Source organism: Hermetia illucens, chromosome 3, assembly GCF_905115235.1.
Source record: "Hermetia illucens chromosome 3, iHerIll2.2.curated.20191125, whole genome shotgun sequence".
Classification (NCBI taxonomy): Eukaryota; Metazoa; Arthropoda; class Insecta; order Diptera; family Stratiomyidae; genus Hermetia; species Hermetia illucens.
In genome coordinates, this window is record NC_051851.1 from 177,876,352 (window position 1) to 177,893,077 (window position 16,726).

A 16,726-nucleotide genomic window follows, 5' to 3' on the forward strand; every position below is an offset into this window, starting at 1 on the left:
GAATGTGTGATTTCATATTAGAATCTTTCATAATAGTAATATTAACCGCAAAAGATAATGTACAAACTCTCTATTATCCTCTTCAAAGTAATCCCCATTGACTGCAATGGAATGCAACCGCCATCTTCAAAGAGAGCAAATTAAGTGAATTAGGTGGGTGTCAAAAAGTCCTCATTGTTGTTTTGGTCAGATATTCATAATGGTAACTAAAAAGGAAAAAAAAAGATTAAAATTCATGAGAATTTCCTTTTTTCAATCGCATAGTTTTTTCAGGTTTGGGATCTCTCTCTCTCACATAGTTTGGCTTAAAACCAACTGAAGAAAAGACCGTTTTCACAAAATCATTTGTAATAGTTTCAGCAAGTATCAATTCTTGGTCGAAGCGAGCTACGTCTTCCTCCTGCTCACATGACAATTTTCCCTACACCCTGCTTAGTATCTACGCGATGCTCATTACCTTCTTTCTTTTCCGGTGCACCTCAAACCCTCGGCATATCTCTCGTCTACATCTTATATGGGGTTCTAGAAGATGGAGCAAGGTGATCACATGTGCCTTTATCTAATGTTTACATATTCCTAAGACTTTTCCTAATGTTAGAATTCAATGAAGCACGCCAGAAGATTATTAATTTCCTATACCCACTTTTACCTTCTCGATGCCAGTAGACTGAAAAGAATGCGCACTATGAATGGTTGACCCTTTTGACCATAATACACCCTTTTGTCAAAAATTCAGTTGCCAAATCTCATCGAACTCAGCTTGGCATCGATCATCATCCCCAGGTATTTGACAACCGATTTTGAGACGTCCTCACGATTACCAACCCGGATGGTAACCGTGTTGTTCTTCCTACGGTTGGTAATGAGGACCACCTCCGTCTTTTCGTCCGCCAGGTCCAGCTTGGCCATTCGTAACCATGACTTGATGGTATGAATGGCTTCATTTGCATAAAGCTCCACGTCCTCGGGATGCTTTGCAATTGCGACTACCGCCAGGTCGTCCGCAAAACCAATCAGCGTTGTCTCCTCCGGCACGCGAAGGCCAAGCACTCCGTCGTACATTATGTTCCACAGCAGCGGTCCCAATACAGAACCTTGAGGCACACCTGCTGCCACAATGTACTCCTTCAACCCGTCGTCCGTCTCGTACCAGAGAAGTCTGTCCGAAAGATAACTCTCGATGAACCGAGCCAAGTAGCTAGGAACACCCAGTTTGTCCAAAGCGCCCTTAATCCAACCCCAGTTGGCTGAGTTAAAAGCATTTTTGACTTCCAGCGTCACCAGAGCACAGCATTTGCCCATGGCCATTGCATTTGGAGCCAATTCCACGACCTTTGCTACTGCATCGACCGTAGAACGGGCTCGCCGAAACCCATATTGCCGCTCTGAATGACCACCCGCAAGCTCGATGAACGGGAGCAGCCTATTGTATATCACCCTCTCCAACATCTTCCCCATGGTGTCTAAGAGACAAATAGGGCGATATGAAGAGGGCGCGCCGGGTGGTTTTCAGGGCTTCGGTAGCAACACCAACTTCTGCCTCTTCCACTGGGCGGGAAACACTCCTTCCGCCATGCACGATTCGAATGTGCTTGCGAACCACCTTGGTCTGGCCTTGACCGCCACCTTCAGAGCCCTGTTCGGAATTCCGTCCAATCCCGGAGCCTTGCTGTCTCCAATACGTCTGCAGATTTCCCAAAGTTCCTCTTCGGTAACATCAGGGATCGAGAAGACGTCCTGCTGAGCTGCCAGTTGGGGTTCTCTTTCGTCCTGCTCCTGCTGCGGGAAAAGAGCTGTAATTATTTGCAACAAGAGCCAGGGCATGTCACTTGAGGTGACTTTTGCCCGCGGATCCTCCTCATTACAACTTGATAGACTGTACCCCACGGATTCGTATTAGCCTCCATGCAGAGCTTCTGGTAGCATTCCCGCTTGCTTCTCCGAATGGCCTTCTTAAGGTTGCTTCGCAGATCCCTGTATTCCTCCTCACGCTCCTGGTGCTCCGGCCTTCCCCTTGTCCTGTGGGAAAGTCTCCTCGCTTGGAGACAAGAGGATCACAAGGCAACGATCTTCGTGTTCTACCAGTAGTTTGGCCCCTTGCCGTGGTGCAAACGTCGTTGTGGCATCTTAGCGTCGCATGCTTCGGTTACACGCCAGCTCTATGACCCTTTCCACCGCTGTTCCATCCGGATCATGGGCTCCCTCCAATGCCGCCAGAAATGTCTTCTCGTCGAAAGCTCCGATAGACCAGCCAACCGCCTTAGCCTTTCCACCTCCAGTGCGTCGTTGACTGGTTCCCCGGTTCCCAATGCGGAGGAAGATGGCCTGGTGGTCACTGTGGGTGTAGTGCTCACTCACTGGAACTCACTGGAAAGTATTTAAGAGATTAGATTTTTGTCTGCTATTTCTAGTTTAGCCTGAAATTGGTAGACAAGGGGTAGCTTCCTCCAAACTGCAATTTTAAGTTTTCAATGTAAATATATATTTCGGGAGCAACTTACCCCCTCCATCAGTACAAAGGTTTGTACCCCTTTCATCATTACAAAGTTTTGTACTGATGAAGAGGGTAAGTTGCTCCCGAAATATATATTTACATTGAAAACTAAAAATTGCAGTTTGGAGGAAGCTACACATCAATTTTTGGAAAATATTTGTTTTTTTGTTTTCTTTTTGACGTACTACTTTGCTCGGCCCAAAGTTTCACCTTTTCGTTTATATAATCGACTTTGCAAGAAACTGATTGTCCACCTTTCACACAATCAACTATTTTTCCATCGAGAAAGGATTATAACAATCCATCGGTTAATCGATGTGTTAGACGTACATCCGGTTTGCCGTAAGACCAGCAATAGTATAGTATAGCAAAAACAATAAAACGGGGAAAATTTTGAGATTTTTTAATCTAAAGTAAGCAGTAGAGAAACTAAAGGTTTTAGACAAAGGAAAGCATTAAAAGGAAGATACGGACAATAAAATGACAATCCTCGGCAATTCCAAACAAGATATAGGAATGATAGAGATTCGTGGGCTGTGAGACCAAGTGACCAGCGGTCACTTTTCATTCTGTCGAAATAATGGGTGGTTTGTGACCTGACCACTAACAAAGTGTACCGAATGAATTAGCACTGACTTCTTCTTCGCTCCGACGGGGAGTTAGAATCATCTATCTATCTATCGATTGAATAGACGGGTACTACCCATTCGCGATAACATGAAAAGGATAAAACTTTCTTCTTCTATGGGGCTTCAGTTCGATGTGAGACTTTTACCTCTTGAAGTCTTCCTTTCCATTCTTCTCGATCGAACAACCACTTCCTCTAATTTCGGAAACCAAGCAGGATCGAATTTGCATTATCGTTGAATCTTCCAATATGTTTCCGGGTTTTTCCTGGTGGTCATTTCCCTTCCACGTTGCCTGAATCATAATAGCTCTCTAAAAAGGGTTTTTCAGATTTTTAAAGCGATGTTTTTGCGTCTATAAACTCAAAGAAACTATCCATTCTGACACTGAATATCTGCAGTCATATCAGAATAGATAGTAAGTGCTCTCTAAAAAACTCTGGTAGAGACAAAACTTTTTGTCGTATCGGTAACTGAAAAATGCACTGACGGAAGAATTGAAGTCATGACGGATTCAAAACAGTAGACTCTACTGTCATAGCCATAATATGTATTATAAAACTGGCAAAATTATAAGATGCCTACAATAACAACAGATTTTGCGCTAGTACAAGATTTCCAAACCTATCAACAATTAAATGAATCAAGCGTCTTAGATTAACAATATTAACTAACTGAACCACATGCAGTAAACCTAAGACGCACATATGCGTCCTAACAGACTAACTATCAGCATTCATGAAGAGCGAGCTAAATTAGCTTCGAATCTACGTAAGTTCTGATGATCGCCAAGATCATTACCAATCAATAGATTTTACTTCACTAATGCTGAACAAGGCCCGGCGGTTGCGATCAATGCCGGGCAACCTACTCCGTATTTTATGCTTTTCTCTGAACAACCTAACATTACTGGTTATTGCTGTGACGTGAACTCCGTGTGTTGAATAGAATATTGAACGAATCAAGTCGATAGTCCATTAAAACGCGAAAATATCTCTTGATTCCTCGCTGAGACACTGAGTCAATGATGTATCAACCTGGGAACTAGGTGCCACACATACGTAACATTAGAAGCTAGACTGAGACACTGAGAAGCTTGGGTCAGTTTGCGACTGGCTAGTGCAGTGGAAGCGAAGCATGCGTTCAAGTCGCGAATCTTGAATCTGGAGTCAGTATATCAGTCAGAAAGTTTCAATATTCCGTTCAACACTCTGAGGCTATCTATCGCGCTATGTCGGGGCTCATTTCTTGATAACGAAGCTCAGATAATGATTGCTCCATTATTTTGCAGTTGACCCTTATTATCGGGAGCGTATACCAGAAATATGTGGTATAGAACACCAACGGAATCTAGTGAATAGTAGGTCGGCCAAGTACTTCATTCAACATCACGCATCATTGGAGTACGGATCATTCCTTTAACGCTACTGAATAGGTGGATTGATAAAAAGTTAGACCTCCTACGAAGGGATCAAAACGGTTGTGATTCAACGGTTGGTGCTTTATCTGGAAACCGCGACTGTGTGCCGAGTTTCACTATTGATTGTAGATCTTCCATTGTGTACTGTTTTGGTACTGGCCGTGTTTTAACTAGTGTTGATATAAGGTTTATTGTGATACCACTTGATCAAAGAGACAATCTAGCTTCAAGGCTCACTTCGTCTTTGTCTCAACGAAGTGCCACTGATGCGGTACATGGTACAGGCCTAGTTGAAATCTGTGCTGAATTTTGGACCAATATTCATTTGAATTCTGAAATAAGTGTGGGTGAGTGGCATCTTGTTTTTTTATCTTGTTATCATCATTAACAATGAATGCATACACTCATCTGCATGCAATTATTCTGCGTATATTGTGTTTATTGTAACTGATGTTCGCATATGCTATGACTGAAAATAATGTGTATAACGTGTACGTCTGTATACAATGGACCCTGACTATAAAACTATGCCCTCTTTATGATTCAGAGTTTCGTGCACGAAAAAATGTCATTGCATTTAATCGTATTGGATTACTCTTTGTGTATATTGAAAACGAATTTATATCACGTTTGTTAGACGCACATATCACGAAATACAGTTGAAATCAGTTATTTATATTCTACAGCGAATGTTGAACGTTTAACGGTGGTATTGAAATGATTACAGTATCAAGGTTGGCGTAAACGTTGTAATTTTTAACTGATCGCTTGGGGTAAATAAGATTGGTAGAGATAAGGGAACACACTGCGCAGAAGCCTTTCTATAATCTGATCTGATTGATCAACTATAAATATATTTATTGCAGTCCAATTAGTCCAATGGCCAATTAGTTCATGCCCTCCAAGCCAGGTTCCAAGGCCGTGGTGGTTAAAACAAAACCTTAGTAAAGTCGGTTTACTGTCCTCGGAGGTGGCTGATTCCAGTTAACCCGTTGGGGAATTCCGTCCCTACATACTCGAGGAGGGCGATCAGACCCGAGTCTGCAAGGGACTCATCTGAAGTGGCTTCGGCCACGAAGCTTCCCCGGAGGTTATCTGGTACCATGGGAATCGAGACGGCCCTCTGAGAGCATATGCTCCAGAAGAAGAATTCCTGGAGAATGTGTTCTCGGCCCGGTTATTTGCGGTTGGCCCCCTAGTGGAAATTTCATGGTGGTTGTGGTTATGCCTACATCGGGCAGAGCTCCTCGGAACTCAAGCGTGGAGTTGCGCTGTACAACTCGGGTGCCGTACCCCTTAGTTGCGGCAGAGGTGTTAGATAGGCCTCGCATCCACTGGTATGAATGCTGAGCCTGCACTCAGTATAAACCAGGACAGGGGTTCTGATTGTGGTCCCAAAATCAATCCGTGTCCGAAGAGGATCGTGGGATTATGCCTACACGGCAGGTACTCACGTTAAACCCCCAGGACTTTCATGTCCTCGGAGGTGGAAACCTTCCAAAGACACTAGTACACATGTTCCAGCGAGTGAGATTTTTACCCACTAAAACCACCCTTAACTTCTCTCCTCTTCCCCGCGGAACCAGCTCTGCCTCTCTTAATCTGCACTGAATCCGCCTCACCATGTCGTTCACTACATTCCAGTTCTCCTGGCATGCAAGCATTTTTCCAATTATATTTTCCGGTGCCAGTGTTCCTCCCAATGTCTCCTCTAGACTCTGCCTTTCCTCAGCGAATCTAGGACAATGAAAGAAAATATGCTCCGGGTCCTCCAGAATATCGTCCCAGCTGGGACAGCTGGGTGAGCAGGCCAGTTTAAACCTATAGAGGTATTTACCATGCGCTCTCTGCGTTCATACCTTGATGCTGGGAATCAATCTGTGGGTCCATCAACCCTTTTTTGCCTGTTTTCAACGTCAGTGCCACCTGCTTAAGGATTCCTCTCTTTCGGACTTTTCCGATCAGAGGAAGAATCGGGCCCATTATAGATACGTGCCATCTCATCGACCAAAATGCCGATCGGCATCATTCCGGCTACTGCATAGGCCGCTTCGTCCAAGATGGTTCTATAACCACGGCACACTCTTAGGGAGGTCTTTCTATACACCGCGCTCATCTTTTGAGCATTGCATAGGGTGTGCAATGCAGTTGAACAAATTGGCGCTGCGTAAAGCAGTATAGAACTCAACACTCTACCAGTGCATCGCGGGCCTCTAACATTTGGCATCATCCTTGCCAGGGCCATGCTAACATTGGACGCCTTAGTGCAAACATTTTGTAAGTGCTGCTTGAAATTCAGCCTCGCATCTATCATAACTCCAAGGTATTTAATTGCTGGCTTTGAAGTGATTATATACTTCCCCATTATGTTCGTGATAAGCACCGCCTTTGTTTTATCCTCCGCAAGTCCAAGACCTGCATCTTTCAGCCACTTCTTTATAGCAGTGATTGCTTCGGATAAACACAATGTCACATTGGCCAGATCTTTTGCAACAACAATCACGCCATGTCATTGGCGTAATCCACTATTTCGGTCTCGCTAGCAACTGGAACGTTGAGGACACCGTCATACATGATGTTCCAAAATAGCGGTCCCATCACAGAGCCCTGTAGAACACCCGCGGAGACACTGCATTCTTTGATTCCATTGTCTGTGTCGTACCAGAGCCTTCTATCTGTTAAATACCTGTCGACCAGCGCAGTTAAGTAACTTGGTACACCAATCGCCGCCAATGACCTCCTTATAAGGTTCCAACTGGCAGAGTTGAGCGCATTTTGCACGTCAAGGATAATCACAGTACAATACTTGCTAGTGCCACCCGTTGCGTGCATTGCATTTTCAGCTAAACCAGTGACCAGTTTGATGTCGTCGACCATTGGACTGGCCGTACGGAAGCCGAATTGTCAGTCTGATCCTCCTACACTTTCCACAGCAGGTAGCAATCGACTGTAGATTATTCTGTCCAAAATTTTGCCCATAGTGTCCAATATATATATAAGCCTGTAGGAAGATGGCTTACCAAATTTAGGCAACAACACCAACCTTTGTTTTTTCCATATCTCAGGAAAGATCCCATCCGCCAAGCATGATTCAAACAACTCTAAGAATATCTCTTGACGGCCAGCTTAAGGGCTTTGTTTGGTATGCCATCAAGGCCGGATGCTTTGTTGTCTCCCAGCCTACCGCAAATCTGCAGTACTTCTTCCTTCGTTACTGGGGGTATTACAGCCACATCTAAAGACTGTAACCCCTTGTGTTCTCCTGAGGAAACAAACCCTGAACGATTTTCAGTAGGAGATAGGGTCATGTAATTTGTGGTGCTGCCTGACCTCTAAATCTCCCCATCACAACCCTGTAAGTGCTTCCCCATGGATCTATATCCGCCTCTGCACAAAGTTGCTTGAAGCAGGCCTTCGCGATACACTTCGTGATATGGAGGGCTCTTTCCGATGGTGTACCTTGTATAGTCTCCTAATCCAACGACACATCTATGAAAGTTTGCTCGTCAATTGCTTTCGCAGACCAACCTGACGGTCTCCTCATTTTTGGACGAGCAGATTTCCAAGCGCAATGCTGACACACTCGTCTCCTACAGGGTACTGTAATCCTGTAGTGTACCGTTACGGTCTTGAATGAAGTGCTCTAACACACTTCAAGGCCCTAATCCATATGGATTGTGCGCGAACGGTTATTATTATAGATTTCCAACTACTTGACTTGCTCTTCAGGTCAAAGGATTTTGCTTGGTGATCACAATGGGTATACTGTTCATTGACGTTCCAATCAGATCCATAACCGAACCAGACCCCCCTTTCCAGTAAGTTATTAACCTGACAATCGTTAGCCAACATGACATCTAATTGTGCGAAAGCCTCCAAAAGACAACGCCCTCTTGCATTCGTCAGTGAACTTCCCCATTTCCGCGCTTTTGCATCAAGAATCAACCTATCCAGCATGTCCTTGAATCGACCAACGTCAGGCTCGGAGGGGAGCATAGCAGCTGTAGACGTATATGCCGTCTTGTGACTGCCTCATACATTCCTGTGTGGCTTGGTCCTAGCATGCCCCCAAGGCTGCCCCACCCATTGGATCGACTACCCATAGATTATTGTTAGGGTTCGCACACTCTCGCTAGGTGTCCGCACGAGAAACACTTGAAGCATCTCTTCAATGAGATTTTCTCTCTAAGGCGACAAACTACCCATCCATTACTACTGGAGGCGACAAACTACCCATCCATTACTACTCGATGTCGGGAAGGTCAGCTTCCCGACATCCAGTAGCCTGCGCGCTGTTTCTGCTGGCAGCCGGATGGTCGCCGTCTGTGTACCCCCATACACTTTTCCAATGCTTACAATGGATGCCTCCTGCAAGTCGTGCAGCTTGAACTGCCGCTAAGGCAGTGGAGATTTCCGCCTTAGAAGTAACCTCATTTAGGTCCTAGCACTGTATAGCAATCTCATGCTTTTGAGCACGCATGGTAGCACGTAAAGTAAATTTTTGACTGGCTGCGGAAGCCTTCGACTTTGCTTTCTTCGGACCTTTTCAGTTCCAGCACGAGATCTCCCTTTTGGTTCCTCCGGATCCTGATTACATTCCCCTCTCCAAGTCTTTGAGATCAGGGTGAGCTTTCACTTTTCTTAGTATATCTGCATAGGACATACTACCCGTGCTTGAAATAATGATTGCCTCGGGACGGATCCTCATTCTCTCCTTGTCCTTTTTGGCTTCTTTCGTCCAACCTTAGTGCAAACCGTCGTGTATCTTTTGAGGCATCGGCTCCCTTGGTGATTTAGACACTATTTCCTGCCTACCGAGGTTTTAGGCCCCTTCTTCAAAGCGAGTGGTACGCCTGTCTGTTTTTTGGGAACCTGTTGATGTCCTGGATGTTCGTTTTTCCTTTTCCCGAACCCTCTTTTTCCTCTGCCCATCCGAGAGTATACAGTTGGGTGTCACTTGCGTCGGTTGCGTCATCGTCGAAGGTGTAGTTGCAGGGCTCCCCTTCAAATCTTTTCATATTCCCGCGATTTGTTGTATAGAACCCTGATGGCTCTCACCATTTGCTTGATTGCTTGGTACACGTTGTGTTTATCTTTGATGAATTCTGACAAATCAACAATTTTCGCTCCAAGCAAAATGCAGGATGACTCTTCCTGGTCGGACATCTGTTCCAAAGCCTCCATCCCTCTTTTCGCAAATTTTCTGGTATCAACGTGATTCCCGTGGCCCAGGCCCTTTTCCGCCTTGGATATTGGGGGAGATCTCATAATCGTTGAGCTTCTTCTAAACGGATGCGGCTCTCGATACTGAGGAGCTTCCCCTAAATCTTTACGCTCGGATTCGGTTGATGTCACTGCGGCTTTAAACGACCAACGTTGCCCCTTGGCCCACTAAAGGAAACAACAACCTTCCCTAGTTGCCAGCTTAACATATGTATGTTTCCTAGTCATCGGTTACATCAAGTCATACTTAGTTATATGGAAAGAATTTTTATCTTTTGATCAAGCTCTATAAAGATCACTAAATCTTCTGTCAGGTATGAGAGGCATGATCCGTCCCAGCTTTAAAACATATATGGTATTAGAATAGAACATATTTCTATACACACTTATACCATATCTCTAGATAAAGGTCAGACGAGGTAGTTTTTCCATTCTGAATTAGATATAATACCTGCATCTATTGTAGATGTCCACATGCTGAAAATCCACCTTAAAATACGCAGGTAACTATTCCAACTCCCACATAATATTATAGATCATTTTTGAATCATTCACATGAACAATCACATGACTTCTATCTAGCATAGACTCCAGTAACACCTGTTGGAGGTTATGCTATCAAAAAAAAAGTAAAGATGGATACAAATTTCTTTAACCAGAACAGAACATTATGTAAATTTCTATGAAATGATGAAATCTCCACAGTTTATTACAAACTATCAAAACTAAGGAATTGTTACAGAAAGATATCGATGGCATCTGGGAAACAGTAAGCAAGTCTAATGACAAATCATGTTGGATTGTCTACTTCCTCTCCGATGCCATGGAAATATGCTAATGAAGTTGGAAAGTAATTGAATTTATAATGCAAGTATCGATTAATAATGACAAAGTCATGACTCTACGTATTAATGTGTTTTTATTAATAATTTCAATGAGTTTCTATCGTACTGGATGGCGGTGAATCTAAAACGTGTGCATGCGAAAATTATGGCAGCGTTACAATTGAAGTTAGTATCTAATATCTTTTGGTTTGCCAAATTATTCTGCATGGAAGCAAATCAGAATAAACGCGCTGAAAAGGGTCAGAAACAAGCCTTACACATGTGACGTTAAACATTATTAAAAATTTGACCCTTCCCAACAAGGACAAGGGAATATAAATAAAAGGGCTAAGAAAATTTCACTAAACTTCCACTGGTCGAAGGTGAATAAGATAAAAAGACAGAGACATTTTGGCTTGGGATATGAAGGATCCTCCACAACCACTTGATCTTGGACCGGACCAAACAGGGGAGCGATTTACTCCCACGTTTTTTGGTCCCCGGACCCCACGTTTGAGGCATAGCAACCAAGTATACAAGTATACTCATCAGCATGTCATCGAATCGTTCGACTTCTTTAATTGGTATCACGGAAACGCTCTGAGATGGCAATGCCAACACCGTATTGAATGTGGGCTACCAGAATAGAGAAGTTTTAGCCAGCACCAGACAGTGCGCAGTGCGCAGATATCAATGCGCCTTTCCCGAAGGACTTTTGCGAGTTCCTCGGTCTTTCCAATTTGGGTGCCAATATTAGCGTGCAGATACAGAACTTACTGACGTCCTGATGCCTTCATGGCGCTTAATACTTATAATATATTATACCTGCTCAATCCCCTCAGGCCACATAAATCCCATTGTACTATACCCTAATGTTTATATTCAAATAATGTTTTGCCTGCCCCTCTCGCAGGATTTGGCCAAAGTAAGAACATTTCCTAAGGTCATCGCTTGTAGACTTTTTTTTAAAAAGGTTGCCTAGGAATTTTCATCTAAAGTCTAAGGAAACCGGACAGTTTCACTTGCAATGCAGGGCTTTCTCATTTTTCTCTGATTAGCTTCAACCATGCAAGCCCAACCCCTATCAAAATCATCATCATCATCAACGGCGCAACAACCGGTATCCGGTCTAGGCCTGCCTTAATAAGGAACTCCAGACATCCCGGTTTTGCCCCGAGGTCCACCAATTCGATATCCCTAAAAGCTGTCTGGCGTCCTGACCTACGCCATCGCTCCATCTTAGGCAGGGACTGCCTCGTCTTCTTTTCTACCATAGGTCATGGTATCGCTCATAGATTTCGTCATTGTGTAGGCTACGGAATCGTCCATCCTCATGTAGGGGGCCAAAAATTCTTCGGAGGATTCTTCTCTCGAACGCGGCCAAGAGTTTGCAATTTTTCTTACTAAGAACCCAAGCCTCCGAGGAATACATGAGGACTGGCAAGATCATTGTCTTGTACAGTAAGAGCTTTGACCCTATGGTGAGACGTTTCGAGCGGAACAGTCTTTGTAAGCTGAAATAGGCTCTGTTGGCTGACAACAACCGTGCGTGGATTTCATCATCGTAGTTGTTATCGGTTGTAATTTTCGACCCTAGATAGGAGAAATTGTCAACGGTCTCAAAATTGTATTCTCCTATCCTTATTCTTCTTCGTGTTTGACCAGTGCGGTTTGATGTTGTTGGTTGATTCGTCTTCGGTGCTGACGTTGCCACCATATATTTTGTCTTGCCTTCACTGATGTGCAGCCCAAGATCTCGCGCCGCCTGCTCGATCTGGATGAAGGCAGTTTGCAGTTCCCATGATGTCGATATCGTCAGCATAGACCAGTAGTTGGGTGGACTTTAAGAGGATCGTACCTCTTGCATTTACCTCAGCATCACGGATCACTTTCTCGTGGGCCAGGTGAAAGAGGACGCATGATAGGGCATCCCCTTGTCGTAGACCGTTGTTGATGTCGAATGGTCTTGAGAGTGATCCTGCTGCTTTTATCTGGCCTCGCACATTGGCCAGGGTCAGCCTAGTCAGTCTTATTAATTTCGTCGGGATACCGAATTCTCTCATGGCCGTGTACAGTTTTACCCTGGCTATGCTATCATAGGCGGCTTTAAAGTCCATGAACAGATGGTGCAACTGTTATCCATATTCCAACAGTTTTTCCATCGCTTGCCGCAGAGAGAAAATCTGATCTATTGCTGATTTGCCTGGAGTGAAGCCTCTTTGGTATGGGCCAATGATGTTCTGGGCGTATGGGGCTATCCGGCCTAGCAAGATAGTGGAGAATATCTTATAGATGGTACTCAGCAACGTGGTACCTATATAATTGATGCACTGTGTGATATCTCCCTTTTTATGTATGAGACAGATAATGCCTCGTTGCCAATCGTCAGGCATTGATTCGCCGTCCCATACCTTGAGCACAAGTTGATGAACCACTTGGCGTAACAGTCTTCTCAAAATCAGATTTTCCGATATCAGCAACTCACCTAGAGGTTTTCCCTTTCCTCCAGAAATTTCAAACAGTAGGGGAGACATTTTGTAGGTTTCTGCAGGTTCGGCCGCCTCCTCATTGGTGACACATTGTTCGTGCAAGAGATTTTAGAGTGGTGAATAGTGCATCGAATAATATTGGTGAGCACTGAGTCACCATCAAAAGTGGTCTTTTCTCTGGCGTTCGATCAAGTCTTCAAGAGCGCAGAAATCAGGGCAACGAAAGTGTGCAAGGAACTGAAGGCTATTATTGCGGATGCAAGTGGGGCTGAACGTCGGGCACTTGAGTTCTGATATTATGACAAGCCTCGGAACAATGGGGGATTAATTATTGGATTAGTCCGGGAAGCAGAAGCTGAGGCAATTAATAATGACTCCAGACAGACAGACAGACAGAATAAAGTCGCCGAGCTTGATGGTCTCCCAGCGAATTGTTTCTTATATGCATTTTCTGCAGAGCTGCTATTTCTATCTATCCAAAATCCTGAAAACCTGAGATTTTGCTTAGGGATTGGAAAAAGACGATGATCGTTCAGATTCAGATGGAGGAGGCCGCATTGCAACAATTGGAGCGGTTTTTGGGTCCTGCTTGATGTCACAAAGATAATAGCCAAAATATTAATCCTGGAGCACATCAAAAACCTCCTGCATTATCCGCAATAATATCATACGGATCTTTATGGAGCAGTGTGCGGAGTTTAGAGCTATGATTCACTTGTTTTTCGATACCTTCAAGCAAGCTTTCAAATGCTGCGTGCTGGTAGAATTTCCAAGGAATTCGAAGTCCAAGACGAAGTCCACAAGGATTGCATCTTGTTACCGGTGACATTCTTCATTCTGCTTGTGTAGAATTGTTGTCCGCTGTTGTTTCTGCTACACATACTTTTATCCTATCCGCGTTAACGTACAGCTCATTGAAAGTGTCAATCAATTTGTCTATCTTGGTACTGTTTGCTCTGCCGACGCTGATACCGGACTGGATGTCACTCGTCCGATTAAAAACACTAGATCCACCTTCGCTGCTTTGCCTAAAATCTGGAAATGCAGATACCTCAACACCAACATCAATTGCAGGTTGTTCTGCCCCGACATTTTCTATATGACAGCAGGACATTGGAAGTGACTCGAGAGCTCCAAATCTTCATGACCAGCTGCCAAGATTCCTCTAAATTTCAGCAATTTTCCTGACACCCAGACTCCCCAACCTATATACCATTTGCAGGTCAAACCCTCGACTGTCATCAGTGATCGCGAATTTTAGTCCTTTTCTCGAAACTCTCGATATCAACGGAGATACGAGCGTTTAAAATTTCTCCCAAGATTCCTCCAAATTTCAGCAATTTTCCGGGTACCCAGACAAATGATCATCGAGAGGGGTGATTCTGGAACTGCAATGGGTGCTTTGAACCATAGCAAATTCCTCTCTCCATTTCAATTTGTCATTCTATCACCACCGTTGTTATCAATATAGCGTTAATAGTGAGTTTTGAGAGTGGATTAGGAAAATCGAGTTCCACTGAAAGTCTCCTCAAACCTTTCTCCCTCTTTGGAGAGGTAAAGTTTCTTTAGACTAGTACCGGATAAGTGGCAGCCAATGACAAGTTGTACAACACCATCAGAATATCATCTGAATCCAGATAGTTATCTAGAAGGCGTCTGTACCAAAAAGTCCCCTTTGACCCCGCTATTTGCGGTTAGCCGTTTTGTAGGTGATTTATTATTTTTATTTGAATTTTATAAACCAACGTCTCTTGAGATTTTTCGGTATTTCAATGGCTACTGGGGGGAATCACGGTTAGGTCCTCATGCTTATATTTCACTCCCATCAGGTAATTAGGTTATCCAGTCCCGCACTCTACTTCTTAGAAGACTATCGAGCATACCGTATAAGCTTTGATTGGTATGCCTCAGGTCCATGACTATCCCTTTTTATATTCAGCCTACCTGATGGATGGGGCTTAAAATAGAATTGTCATCGCTGTGCCTTTCAACTGCCGGTTACACAAAAACAACTAAGTTATTGGCTCGGTTTTGTTTTTATCTTATTTTAATTTTTATTTATTTAATTTAACGGACAACAAACAGAGTAAATTCCAATTAATTATTGTCCTCAGGAGGAGGAGAAAGCAAAAAACTTATCCCACGTTTAAAACTACTTAAAATAGAGAAGTTAAAAGGACCAAGCTGTTCTGCGTTATAATTTCGGTAAAGCCTAGGAATCGGGGAATGAAAGTAGACTTCGAACTCTGTGAAGAGCACGTTGAAAATGTCTGCGCTAAGTGTGTTATAAGACGCAGGACGCAGGACGAGGAAAGTTTAAAAAATGTGCATAGATCCAGATAGGATCTACGCTGTTGTAGGAAGGGAAGGTTCAGAAAGCGGAGGCGGGAAGGGTAGGCCACACGAGGGAAGCTTTTCTTAAAGAAGAGGGAACGGGTGAATTTACGTTGCATATTTTCAAGGGCAAGACAATCACAATTACACAGGGAGGGTGACCAGATCACGGAGCAATGCTTGAGGCTGTTCCTCACGAGGGAATTGAAGAGAGTTAAGGAGGGTTGGATGGAGTCAAAATCAGAGGAGGAGCGAAGTATAAAGCCTGTCAATTTTGCTGCTCGATTGATGACATCGAGGAGGGGGTGTCAAAGCGGAGCTTATTGTCGAAAGTGACTCAGAGTGTAATTTCAGCAGGGTAAGGAATGTCCGGTAAGAGAGTAGGAGAAAGAAGGGGGTGAGGATTTTAAGGAGTAGCACATAGAGTGACACTTTCTGACGTTTAGCGCTAAACCATTAGTCGAACACCAACGAGTCAGAGTGTCCAGGTTAGATTGAAAGGAAACACAGTCCATAGGTGACGATATAGCGGAAAACAACTTAAGGCCGTCTGTATAGAGCAAACAGGGACAAGCAAGGAGGGGAGGAAGGTCGTTAACAAAAAATAAAAATAGCAAAGGACCCAGAATAGACTCCTGTGGGACGCCAGAAGAGGGGGAGAAGGAGCGGGAGTACAGCTGTCAAAAGAGACGCGGCAGGATCGGTTGGAAGCAAGCCATAAAACAAGTGGTATGGGAACGTTTAGGGACGAGAGTTTGGATAGAAGTATCTTGCAATTTACAGGGTCGAAGGCTTTAGCGATGTCAGTGTAAATGGTATGCACTTCTTGCCGTGAATTTAGACATTTGGCGACAAAGTTGGTCAAGCAAGCAGCTTGCAGGCAGTGGACCTACGTTTAACAAAGCCATGTTGCTCTTTCACTATGTGTTGGCCAAAGTGGGCGGACAACCAGTCGCTGACATATCTTTCCAGGATTTTGGAACAGGAGGAGAGGAGGAAAATGGGACGGTAATTCTCGGCAAGCGAGCGATCGTCACTTTTGTGAATGGGGATGATGAGAGCCTCTTTCCACAAGCCGGGAAAGTGATTCTCTTTGAGGCTTTTGTTGAAAATAAGAGATAGGGGAAGGGAGATGGACTTACCAGTTTTAAGCAAAAAGAGCTTTGGAAGACCATCGTAGCCAGGTCCGACATTGGTATCAAGTTTACCAATGAGGTATTCGACAAGGGTTGGGGTAAGAAGGGGAATGGTAGGCGATGTGGATGATGGGATGATGGGAGAGCATAGACTGACGAAAAGTAGCGGCAAAATAAATC

At 44.1% G+C, this 16,726-nt stretch overlaps 1 protein-coding gene across 1 annotated transcript in view; it reads left to right on the top strand.

The window, feature by feature from the left end:
• Positions 1-4,227: 4,227 nt before the first annotated feature.
• LOC119652259 (clavesin-1-like) overlaps positions 4,228-16,726 on the top strand; it is a 41,845-nt gene continuing 29,346 nt past the window's right edge. Inside the window, exon 1 of the mRNA XM_038056240.1 lies at positions 4,228-4,887. The gene's annotated coding sequence lies outside the window, so the exon portion shown is untranslated. The remainder of the gene's footprint in view (positions 4,888-16,726) is intronic.